The 11,837-nt window shown below is 33.0% G+C and overlaps 3 long non-coding RNA genes across 3 annotated transcripts; 2 read left to right on the top strand and 1 right to left on the bottom strand.

The window, feature by feature from the left end:
- Positions 1-633: 633 nt before the first annotated feature.
- Positions 634-1,845, top strand: LOC130499431 (uncharacterized). The gene is made up of 2 exons (XR_008938301.1): positions 634-1,046; positions 1,373-1,845. It is a non-coding gene; the product is annotated as an uncharacterized LOC130499431 (long non-coding RNA).
- A 25-nt stretch (positions 1,846-1,870) lies between these two features.
- On the bottom strand, positions 1,871-3,107 carry LOC130499432 (uncharacterized). The gene is made up of 3 exons (XR_008938302.1): positions 2,950-3,107; positions 2,612-2,776; positions 1,871-2,511 (listed from the first exon to the last, which is right to left on the bottom strand). It is a non-coding gene; the product is annotated as an uncharacterized LOC130499432 (long non-coding RNA).
- A 466-nt stretch (positions 3,108-3,573) lies between these two features.
- Positions 3,574-4,299, top strand: LOC130499623 (uncharacterized). The gene is made up of 2 exons (XR_008938515.1): positions 3,574-3,798; positions 3,901-4,299. It is a non-coding gene; the product is annotated as an uncharacterized LOC130499623 (long non-coding RNA).
- The last annotated feature ends 7,538 nt before the right edge of the window (positions 4,300-11,837 follow it).

Here is an 11,837-nt window from a genome sequence, read left to right as displayed (position 1 = left end):
TTATTATTTGTACTTCCTACAGAATTCGATCGTCTGCTATGTACTGCTATGTACTTGATACCAAGAGTTAGAATTTTTAAGGATACTTAATAATATAGTTGATTTCTTCTACGTCTTATAACAAAGAGAAAGCCATGTGAGGAAATAAATTTGCAATAATAACTCAAAGATCCACCACTACATTGAGTTTAATAATGTAAAATAGAAAGTGACCCTATTAGATTATTTGAAGCAAATGGAGTGTGGATTTTCCTTATCACGTGGAGCTATGTCTTGTGTGCCTTCTTTTTCCACTCTCATTTAGATCAAGCTTCGTATTGTTTGCTGAGCATAACAACAAAAAGGCCGAGCATAACAAATGGCCCAATAGCCCACTTAAAAGAAACATAAACATCCCACCTCGTGTCTTCTTGTTAGGGAGGGAAAAAAAATTATCACGAAATAGGAATAAAGAAAAGATAGGACGACACGTGGCGCGATTTGGAAGCAGGAGTGCTGAGGTGGAGGCCTGTGGAGAGTTTCTGTTCAACTTTATTAGTATAGATATATATAGAGAAATTTACATTCCAGGTCACTTTTGCACTTACTAATATTATCCCAAGTCACTTTCAACTCCTAACACACTTTCTCTTGTATTTCCTTTACTATTAACCATGAGAAATTACAATTTACCCCTGTGCACACTTCCAAAAGCTGACTAAAAAAAGAAATATCGTTCTCTTTCTTTTTGTACCTCCCCCATGAAACCGGACCACCCATCTGTTTCTTCATCTACGATCTCTCACCAAACTTAAATCTCTCGATGATGGATTTTCAAAGCTCAGATGTCGAGCCCATCACCGTCAAGATTCTCCCTTTCTGGCCGCAGATTTATTGTATCAAGACATCTCGACTACTGACTCATGATCTCGCTTCTCCATGGCGGCGACGAAGGGAAAGAGGCGGTTAAGGGTTTAGATCTGGAATTGCTTCCTCATGGCGGTGTCCAAGAAAAAAGGTGTTTATGGTTTTGATTTGATTTTGAATTATTGATTTGATTATTTAGGGTTTGTAATCCTTCTCTTGAATCAGAGCTCAGAGGTTGTTGGGTTTTCATAATCTCTCTAAAACTATTGGTTACCACCATTCTTTGCTTAATAGATGTGGCAAACTCCTTTGCAGTCAATTATTTTTTACAGTTTTCGCTTTGTGTCTCTTGCAACGCATCTATCTTTTTGATTTAGAATTGGATTGTTGAATTCAAAATTGTAGGATCAAATCATATACTTCGAATCTAGATTTGATTTTTTTTTAATTAAAGTTTCTGTCTTCTTGTGATTTGTGTCTCCTTGTGATTTTATATTGAAATTATTATTCTTTTTGGTTGTCGTAGGCTTTATGAAGAGAAGCTGGTATGTTGCGGCTCCACCGTCTGTACCAACATTCTCAAGCATCTCTACCACAATTCTAGTTTGCATCCTTTGGTTTGTCCAGAGTCGGAATTCAAACCGTACCCGTCACAATGAAAAAATGGTTAGATTTCTAAGGCTAGATTCAATTCTGATGGTCTCCTCGTCACGTTCAAGTATCTCGCCGCGGTGATCTGAGATGCCAATATGCTAAAGAAGAACGGATCATGAGGAGATGAATTCAACTGTACAATGGGTTGCCTCTTTCTCCCATGTCTACACAACCATCTGCATCTACTAGGAAGTTATGTGATATTGATACATAGCAATTTGATATCCTCAGAATCCTCATTTTTGTGTATTTCAACATTCTCTGTGCTTTTCTTTTTTGTTTGGATACACTTTTTCATCTGTCTAACATACACTTCATGTGATAAACAACAAATTTGTTTGTACATATGTACAGAAAATATTGTACATAACCTCAAGTATCCATGTGTACAACCGAAATCTGGTGTACATATACAGAAGCAAATATAGTTATCAACGTGTACACACTACCCACAAGCTACACTATGTGACTCTTAGTAGATGATTTACATACTACACACATCAAACTCTCTTCACAATATGGTCATAAATCTAACTAACTAATCTCCATATAAACAACCATTTTACTCAAACATCAAACCTTAACTGAGATTTATTCTCCAATAATAAACAAATCTTCTTTCAAATTGTTTCATATTTCTTGACCAAAACTAAAAGTAATTGTGGTGTACACATGATCTTGCTACCAGGTGTACATGTAGCTTTTAAAAAAAGGTGTACATATGGATACTATTGTGAAGCTTTAGTGTACATGTAGACTTTGAAAATGTACACGTGGATTACGTTTTCGCCGTACATAGACTGAAACATATAATTGTATGTAACCAACTCATAAATGCCTGGTCGCCTCCGCCTCGCCGTCAAATCCGGTCCGTCGATCTAGAACGTTTGATGACCCTAAAGTTGCTAGATCAGTAGGAACAAATGGTCCATAACCCTCAATCTCAAGCCTCTTTGCATTCTGAACAAGGAAGCGATACACATTGTACCATGGAAGAAATACATCTTTGACCTAGTAATCCCCACATACAGATACCAAAACAGTTCAGACAAACAATAGATCTCTACTCATATAAGCAGAGTAATAAAAATGAACAACCAAGATTACTCACAAATAACCACCCAAATCTCCAGCGAATCTATGACGCCATGCTCTTTCCATTGCCGCCTCCGCCTCGTGAGTCGTTCTGGGTTGCCATTAAGTTCACGGTATCGGTTCGTCACAAATAACCACTCAGGTAATCTCTCGTCGGGTCCATTGTCGAAGGTTTCCTCCTCTGCAAATCAAGTATTGTTTCATCAAAAAACTAGTTCACACTCGTGTACAAACTCAAACAAACACACCACGACAACAATTATAACCTATATCAAAAACCCCCAAATCTCCAATGAATCTATGAAACCCTAGAAATTGAAATTACACACGATTTTTCTGGAAAAAGAAACTCACTGACACCATGCTCTTTCCATTGTCGCCTCCGCCTCGTCGTTATCTCGGAATCTCCCAAGCTGTCAAATCTCCTCACAAAATCTGTCTATGTCGCCTTTATCGAAACAGAGAGTAAGAAGTTTGGAGTCACAAAATCTCTCTCTCGTGCTCTCGATAAAAGAAAGAAATCTCTAAAAGAAATCTAAAACAAAAGAAAAGTTAATGGTGAGGGTAGTATAGTATTTAGACACTAAAAAAGTGTCTCAATAGCTCAAAGTGACTTATAATGGTGGAGAAAGTCATAAAGTGACTTAAGACGTTAATTTATATATATATATATATATATATATATATATATATATATATATATATATTGACCCACTGTTCTAAGTTATGACTATAAATTATAACCCATGTGATTGTGATTGTTTTTCCAACTATAGTTATTTTATTAGTGATCAAGAATTACAATACGTTTTAATATTATTGAAAGAAAAAATTACATTCTAAGTCACTTTTTTACTTTATAATAACACTTTAGGACACTTATTGCTACCAGCACACTTTTTCTATGGGAAAAGACGAATGTAACCTTAAAGACCTAATCAAAGTGATTGTTGCTTTCTCTTTCCTTGCAGCAACGAATTGAACTATACCATCTCTGTCTCCATCTCTTTTTCTTTCCTCTTGCCCTCTCTCCTTAACTCACGGCTCATTTCAATTTCTTGCCCTAATCGACCGTTCTCCTCCTCTGCTAATCTCAAAGTCTCTTTACTCGAATCCTCGATCTGCAATTTGAGCAACATGATAACAGAAACAGATTTCCTGAGTAGGTTGCACTGGCGCCTGTGTGAAGTAAATGTCGAAAGAGTGAGTGAATTACTTGTGATTTCGATGGTTATGTTATTTTTCTTAAATGACATGAGCTGTGGTTCCTTACAGTGTATTTTTAATGATATGTTGGTGAATCAGAGACAGTGGCCTGTGTTGGAAACGAGTTGAATCAATGGCAGAAACTGACTCAATCTCTGTAACTCGATTCACGATGGTGTCTAGCAGATTCTTTAATGGAAGAAACTGAATGAAATCGTCATCTCCGCTTTTCATCAATGGCGGAAAGAGTAGTTGAGAACATGACCACTTTTTTCTAGCTACACAAGCTCCTTGACGGGACATGGTTGAAATAATGCTGGGAAATTCAACAATAACATGAAAATTAGTTAGAATCTTGTGATGCATGAGTAGTTTCTTGGAGTTATGATTCACCATGTAATCTGCTATTGTTCATCATCATAGCATGTCAGCAACCTGTGTTTGAAGTTGGTGGAACCTGTTATTTGTATTCTTTGATTTAACTCTACTTATTTTACACTTGGATTCTTCACCATACAAAGTGATAGATTATAGTCTCTAGGATTTGCAAGTTCACTAGCTTGTTTGCGAGAAAGAAGAACAATTTCTAAAAAGAATAAACATGTGCACACATAGTAATGAATGTACTGTGTGGATATTGTGTATTGCTCAAAAAAAAAAAGTAACGAATGTACATGTGGATATTGTGATAGTTAATGTATAAAGAGACAGAAAAGTTGATGTACACGTGGATAATAACTTCATTGTACATCATGCTAATTTTGATTGATAACTTGAGCATCGTGATTATCTTTGGTTGCAAGATTGTGTTGACTGAATGTAATACACATATAGAATAGCTTAAAAGAGAGTTAACAGAGAGTGCATGTGTACAGAAGCAAGGCGTACAGAAGCATGGTGTACACATGTACAATGGAAGGTGCACGTACATATGGCCATGATAAAAAGTTGATACCTTTATACACAAATTCATGTATACTCCGGAAAAATATTATCAGCAAAATTGAGATGCAATGGTCCATGTGTGGTCCGGGAAGGTTGCAGAGGCCATGTATTCAACGGACAGAAACTGTCGATGCTCAGGGCAACACCACTGTTGTCGCTCAATTTTCTACCAGCGTCTCTCATGTTACACATCTATGTTTCAGTCTTTCCTCTATTAAGCTCGTAGAAGAACTGTGAATCCAGTCAACAGAGCTATCAGACTGTGGACAAGAAACAAGAATATCTGCTAAGCTGTGGTTGAGACAGTGTTTTGTGGCCGTTCTTGAGCCCATCCCGGAGCTTCTGAGCTCGATCTATGTCCACCCATGCGAGTTTGGTCTGTATCGGTAGGGGAAAAGCAGAGGAAACTCTCGCTTGTTCGTGTTAGAAAGAGGACACCATGGAGGAAGCGATGGATTTGAGACCAAAGGTTGACGACGACGGGAGCTTTGCGGTGTGCTTGGTTATCGATGACATAGAAAATTAGGGAGAAAGAATTATTAGTAAGAGATGAGGCGAGAGAGATGATTAGGGATTCAGATGCCTTATAATTGAAAAACAACGGCGATAAAACTGTTGCTTTTGATTTGTATCCGACCAATTACGCTTGTTAAGTATAAAAGGGTAGTTAAGGAATTTTACGTTGAGGTTTGCTAAAGGTTCACTAAGGAAAGTGTCTCACCCGTGTAAAGTGACCTAAGCTGTAAAGAAAAGTCATAAAGTTACTTTGAATGTAAATCACTCTTGTTGAAACTAAAACTGATCATTTTGGTACTGTTTGGAAACATAGATAACAGTATAAATAAAAAATTGTTTGAAAACACGGATAATAGTGTCCTTTTAGTACTTTCTTTTATTCACATTTAGTCATTAGATTTACACTAAAATTAAGTATTTTATTTTGTATTTCTTTTTATTTACCATATTTTATCACTGCATTAAAAAAAATTAATAACAGGAAATAATATATTTATGATCAAGAGTTTACGTGTTTTCTTAATATGTGTGAAAACTCTAAAACATATATTATTCTGAAACGGAGGGAGAAATATATTTTCAAATATAATATTACCTTTTTCATTTCAATCAAATATTAAATTTCGTGAGTTCAATTTTCAAGAAAAAAATATCATAAAGTTAATAATAATTCATAGAAAACTAATACAAAAAATTACAAAATTTAGTATGTTGTTTCATTTAAAATAAATTAACAAAAATACAGGTTAATATATGAATATTACAACTACATCAAATTGCATCAAGTTATAAATTTTATAATATAATATTATGTACAAATAAAAAATATTATCAAACATCTATATTTTTGTTAAAATAATATATTCTACTCTATATGTAAATTACAAAATATAAAAATATACATGGGATTTTTTCATAAAGCCAGCGGTTTATAAGTTTACATTGAATACAAGTTAAATCAACTATCCGCTCGGGCCGCATGTCGAGTTCTAATTTATGTTATAATATATCAACATTTAAACTAGGGAAATTGCATCCTATAGACAGAAAAAACCATATTCTCTATTCTATTTGAAATAGTACAGATTAATTATTCAACACATTATGTATTATTTTTTGTTTGTTTATTGAAAGTATTATAAATTTAATTATATTTCACATTTAGATTTGTGTTTAGTGATTCGAGTTTAAGGTTTAATATTTAGGTTGGGGTTGGGTTTAGGATATTGTATTGTATGAAAGTGTTCTATTTGTTGCTATCACATGTACCACTTCGTATAAATGAAATAGTAAAATATACATCATAGATATTCTAGCAATATTTTGTTTCATTCTATTTGGTTTAGGGTATATTTGAGTTTAGAATTTATATTTGGGTTCAGTATTTATATTTGGATTAAAAGTTTAATAATTAGGGTTTAGTATTTAAGAGTTAGGAGTGGAGTTAGGATAGGGTTTAGTATTTAGGGGTTGATATGTGAATGATATCTTGTACTATTCTGGTGATATAGTACAGAACTTTATGAGTCAATATGGTGTAATATTTTGAATGTCAACTTTATCTAATGAACAGAGTGCCTAAATTGTAGGCCATATAAATTAGTTTCGACGTCATCTCTATTTCATTTGTCACCGGTTAGTTGCTGCAATAAGGGGCATAACCGGATCAGTTTCACCTTAAATGTTATTTACTTAATTACGTCAAAATTATTGCTATCTACTTAATTATAATTGTGATTTTAGTCATTTGGTAAATTAACCCTTTAAACTATATCTTATTAACATTACCGATTTAACAAAATGTAATACATAATGACTATTACCTTTATGTTAACTAAAGACATATTTCCTCTGCTGCTAAAAAAGTGTCAACTTTTTTCTTGTTAGTCATTTTAGAATTTTAATGCAATTTTCACCTTAATATTATATATAAATGTATTAATTTTATAAATAATTTTATTTATTTTAAACACTATTGGTTGAATATGTGTAACTAATAAAAAAAATTAAATATATTTTAATTATTTTCTTAATGTGTGTAAAAAAATGTCAAAGTAACACTCTTTGCAGCTCTTTGCAAAACAGAGGGAGTACTATTAAATTTACACAATAAGAAAACATGTCTATAACGAGAAAATATTTCGAGCGAATATATTCCTTGTACATTTTCAAATAAATTACAACGACTTTACGACGAAACTGAATTTCTTCGTAAAATCGTAGTAAAGTTACAAGAAAATGGTTTCATCCTAGTTTACATGTAAATTTACATCGATTGTAAGAGAAAATAAAAAATTCGCCCTAAAGTCCTTGTAACTTTACAAGGTTGTTACGACACAATATATTACCATTATTTTTGGTAAAGACATGTTTTAAACGTGATTTACCAAACTTATTTCGTTGTAAGCATTCTCAAGCCGAGTAAGTTAGCTTCATTCCATATTCTTGTCTTTGAGATTCTGTTTAACTTGGTTAGTTGCTATCAAAGTTACTCTTCGTTGACGAATGGTTGTTGGAGAGGAACCACATTTCCAAGAGTCGCTGAAGTCAAAGTACCTGAACAACAAACTAATGACATTCTTCTTGATCCGGATAACCGTTAATATGAAGATCTTTCCAACAATATGACGTATGAAACAGGTGAAGAAAAGTTGGAAGCAAACGATGATGATCATTGTTCTGATATTGATGAAAACTCTAATAATTCAGAATGATGTAATATATGCTTAAAATATTTTTAATATATATATATATATATATATATATATATATATATATCAGTTTAAGACCTAATGCATATGTATATTTCTTGATTATAATATGTATACCTTGGGTTTAAGGATTTAATTTGAGTTTAGGGTTTAAGGGAAAATGGGATAAAGGGGAGGATGGGTTAAAAGGGATATGTAGGTAAGGGACTATGGAGTTTAGGGATTTGATTTTTAGGGATTCAGATATAGTCTTAATAAATTCATCGTAATGGAAAAAATGGGCCTGGTAGATTCCTCGTAATACATATATCCTTGTAAATTTGTTGTAATGATTTTCTTCCTAAATTCTTTGTAATCATTTCCTTATAAATTTGTTGTAATGCTTTCTTGTAAATTCGTTTTAATGCTTTTCTTGTAAATTCATTGTAATGTTTTCTTGTAAATTTACAAGGCTTTTACGACGAAACATGTTACCATTATTTTAGTAAAAAGAACATGTTTTAAGTGTACTTTACCAAATTGATTTTGTTGTAAGCGTTCTAAAGACGAGCAAGTTAGCTTCATTCCATACTCTCACTTTAGAGAATCGGAATAACTTGGTTACCTGCTATCAAAGTTACACTTCGTGGACGAATAATTGCTCGAGAAGAACTACATTTGCAAGAAGAAACGTGTATCACTGAAGTTGAGGTACATGAACAATAAACTAATGACATTCTTCTTATTGATCCGGATAACCGTCAATGTGAAGATATTCCAAATGATATAACGGATGAAGCAGGTAAAGACGAGTTTGATGCAAGCGATGATGATAATTATACTGATATCGATGAAAACTCGAATTATTCCTAATGATATAATATATTCTTAAAATATTTTTTTTTAATATATAAATCAGTTTAAGACTTAATGCATGTTTATGTTGTTTGATTATAATATTTATTCCTTGGGGTTTTAAGGATTTAATTGGAGTTTAGGGTTTAAGGGAAAATGGGATAAAGGGGAGGATGGGGTAAAAGGGATATGATGTTATAAGTAAAGGATTTTGGGGTTTATGAATTTAATTTTCAGGGATTCAGATATAGTCTTAGTAAATTCGTCTTAATGGAAAACATGGGCTTGGTAGATTCCTCGTAATACACGTATTCTTGTAAATTCGTTGTAATGTTTTTTCTTGTAAATCCGTTGTAATGATTTTCTTGTAAATTTGTTGTAATGCTTTCTTGTAAATTCGTTTATAACTCTAAAAATACAGGTCTGGTAGATTCCTTGTAATACATGTGTCCTTGTAAATTCACTGTAATGTTTTTTCTTTTGTAAATTCGTTGTAATGTTTTTCTTGCAAATTTTTTTTGTAACTTTACAAGGCTTTTACGACGAAACATGTTACCATTATTTTGGTGAAATTGTGTTTTAAGCGTGCTTTTACAAATTGATTTTGTTGTAAGCGTTCTCAAGACGAGTAAGTTGGCTTCATTACATACTCTCGCCTTAGAGATTCCGCAATAACTTGGTTAGCTGCTATCAAAGTTACACCTCGTGGACGAATGATTTCTGGAGAAGAACCACATTTTCAAAAAGAAGCGTGTATCACTGAAGTCGAGGTACCTGAACATCAAACTAATGACATCCTTCTTTTTGATCCGGATAATCGTCAATATGAAGATATTCCTAGCGATATGACGGATGGAGCAGGTTAAGACGAGTTTGATGCAAGCGATGATGATAATTGTACTGATATCGATGAAAACTCGAATTATTCATAATGATATAATATATGCTTAAATTATTTTTTAATATATAAATAATTTTAAGACTTAATGCATGTGTATGTTGTTTGATTATAATAATTATACCTTGGCTGTTAAGTATTTAATTGGAGTTTAAGGTTTAATGGAAAAGGGTATAAATGGGAGGATGGGGTAAAAGGGATATGAAGTCATAGGTAAGGGACTTTGGAGTTTATAGATTTGATTTTCATGGATTCAGATATAATACTAGTAAATTTGTCGTAATGGAAAACATGGACCTGGTAGATTTCTCGTAACACACATGTCTTTGTAAATTTTTTTTAATGATTTCTTTGTAAATTTATTGTAATGCTTTCGTTGTAAATTCATTGTAATGTTTTTCTTGTAAATTCGTTGTAATGCTTCCTTGTAAATTCGTTGTAACTCTAAAAATGCGGGTTTGGTAGATTCGTCGTAACACCCAAAACGCGGGCCTTATAAATTCGTCGTAACTTAAACCACAGGCCTAGTAAATTCCTCGTTAAATTATGAGGACTTTAAAAGGAATTGTTTCCTTATATAAATTCGCAACATGAATGAGGAATGCCTCGTTCATTCCTCTCTACCCACTCCTCGCATCCTCCTCTCAAGGTATTTTTTTCTTAATATTAGTTTAGGTAGTTCTAGGTAATTAGTTTAGGTGGTTACTTTAGGTAACAAAATTATATTCAAAGATTATGTTGCGGTATTTAAACTGATTAGATTTGTTTAAAAAAATTAGATGACTCTTAGGAAACGACAACTCACTTATTCCGAGATGTTTGCCGACGGTGTTGGGACATCTTTTTTGGCCCCATCATCTCTTTCGGATCCGGAGGCAGTTCCTGACTCTCAGACGTCTCATAGATTTTCTCAGACCACTCCTCTTCTTGCATCTCAGATACCCCCTCCGATGCCTCCGCACCATGCCCCAGCAGCAACACACGGAGCACCTACTGTCCCAACAGCCAGAATTTATCCGGATTTTCTTTTGCCTCCATCTGCACCCGCTTCTGCAAAGAGCGTTGGACGAGAGACAACATCATCTCGGGACGCAACACCCTCTCCCAATCCCACAGATCAAGTATGGGACTCTCCGGGAATGATCCGTCCCACCAACTACTTCGACAACGACGTTTTCCATTAGCATTTGTTTTTAAATTTTTTTTGTTTTGTATTATAAAATTAAATATTATTTATGACATATATAAAATATTTTAAAATTTTTGGAACATTTTTGTTTTATAATTTAAATATTAATTTTATAAATAAATTAAATATATAGGGAGATGTTAATTCTTTGTAATATTTACAAGGACTCTACAAGGAAGTACTTGTAAAATTCTTGTAATGCTTACAAGGAATTTACATGGAATGACTTGTAAATTCATCGTAAAATATTGAAAGAAATTTACAACGATTTCCTTGTAAATTCTTGTAAAATGTACAAGCACTTAAAACGAAATTACAAGGAAATTGTGATAGTCTTTTACGATGAAGCCTGATTACGATATTACGACGAATACATCTCCTTCACTTTTAAGACAAATTCGGTTTGTCATTACTGTTACGAGAAAGTTACGACGAATCTTTCATTACGACGGATATTTTATAACGAAACATATTTCCTTTTTAATTCGTCGTAACTCTTTTATTTTGACGAATTAATAAGGAAAACCATCCTTGTAGTTGGTATGTTTTCTTGTAGTGTTAAAACATGAGCAGTTCAAATAAATTCCATAATTCTAAAAAATTCAAGAAACAATTATTTTAAACTAAAAAGATTACAAAGTTATCCATGTTTTTCACCAGATTTTTTAATAGTAAAATTGTTGGATAATAAATAAAAATTGAATATTCAAATTTTGATAAGGTATTACTAGATAAATCGAATTGGGCTCCTTAATATCAAAACGATCATAGGAGTTAAGACTAAGGCTGGGCATTTTATCCTTTAAATTTGATTTCATTCGTTATTTGTTGCGACTCGATCCGAAATTTTTGGATATCAGTAAGCTTTTGAAGCAAAGCAAATAATAAAAATCAACATCCGTTAAAATCGAAGCAAACCACAAAAAGCTAAATATAAAGTATT

This window comes from Raphanus sativus, chromosome 9, assembly GCF_000801105.2.
Source record: "Raphanus sativus cultivar WK10039 chromosome 9, ASM80110v3, whole genome shotgun sequence".
Taxonomy (NCBI): domain Eukaryota; kingdom Viridiplantae; phylum Streptophyta; class Magnoliopsida; order Brassicales; family Brassicaceae; genus Raphanus; species Raphanus sativus.
This window is presented reverse-complemented; position numbering and strand designations above follow the sequence as displayed.